We start from the raw sequence: 1320 nt of genomic DNA on the forward strand, positions 1-1320 counted from the left end.
CTTTTTCCTCGTAGGGGCAGGGCCTGTGTGGAGAATTGGCTGTGGAGAGTGAGTCATGGAGAGGGGAGAGGGAGCTGAGAAGAGTTAGCCACAGAGGGAGGAGGACTGGCATAATCTTGGAAGAGAGTGGTTTGGAAAAAATGGCCCTAGTATCTCCCCCGTGTGGATGCGAAAGAGGGCATTTACTGACCCGGGGTGAGATCACAGGCCCAGGAAGCTGGATGAAAGCTAATGGAGACTGTGGGTGGGACGCAGAGGCAATCTGGAAAGGCGGGCCGCTGAGTCACGGAGGGGAACGGGACACTGAGTGTTCACCTTTGTAAGTTACTCTATTTCTCCTCCCTTGAATATACACTATGAAAAATTCAGATAAAGGTGTGTTATATGGTTTATCTAATAGTGCCAGGAGTAAGGGCCCTAAGAGAACTCAGGCGACAAATTGGCACAAGCCGGCAGGATGATGGCACTAGGAATGACAAACCTTGAGAGTTTGGAAAACGCTAGGGAGATAATGGCAGCACTGATGTGGATCTTACAATGGACTATAAAATATGTAACTAAAAAGGAGATGGCAATGCAGAAGTGTGGGCCACAGCTGTGTTGTAAATGTGGGAAAATAGCCCAGTTGCAGGCATATTAAAATTTGTTAAAGGTAATAGAAAGGTAAGAAAATCTTTGGGCCTGGGAAACAGCAGAGAGCCCAGAGAGGGGTCGTGGCCACTTTGCATAACAAAAGATTTGCCCAAAGCAGGGGAAGCTGAAAGGCCAGGGAGGTGCTGGCAGATTTAGATGGAGACCTTGAGAGAGAAAAAAAGGACATTTTAACTTGTGTAAGGTCCAAGGACTCCTGAAAAATGACAGATAATAATGAAAAACGAAACGACCTAAAAATGAGAGCAGCTAAAGCTTCCCCTCAGATTCAGCCTTTGATACGAAAAGAGCAAAAAGCTAACAGCTAGGAAATAGTCCACACTGCAACTGTTAAAACTAGGAAAAACTGACAAGCAAGCAATCAGAGTCCCTCACCACATGGCTAGTGAGGGTAGGGGACATGGGTCTAAGTCCTTCAGAAGCTTCACAGCTGAGTTATATGACCACCCATCCGTCCTTGTGATATAGGCTGTTCAATCTTGGCCACTGCAGGGGAGAGCAGTCCTTAATGGGGTGGCTGGTTGACAGCATTAAAGATACATGGTCATCACCGAAGGAAACTTCCATAGTTAACAAAGGCTGGAGGACTGTACTGAGAGAAATAGGTATGAGAAAGGCAATATATGATACCCAGTTCACTGGGCCAGATAAGACCAGACAGAAGAAATG

Source organism: Nannospalax galili, unplaced genomic scaffold (assembly GCF_000622305.1).
Source record: "Nannospalax galili isolate Female #2095 unplaced genomic scaffold, S.galili_v1.0 scaffold2161, whole genome shotgun sequence".
Lineage (NCBI taxonomy): Eukaryota > Metazoa > Chordata > Mammalia > Rodentia > Spalacidae > Nannospalax > Nannospalax galili.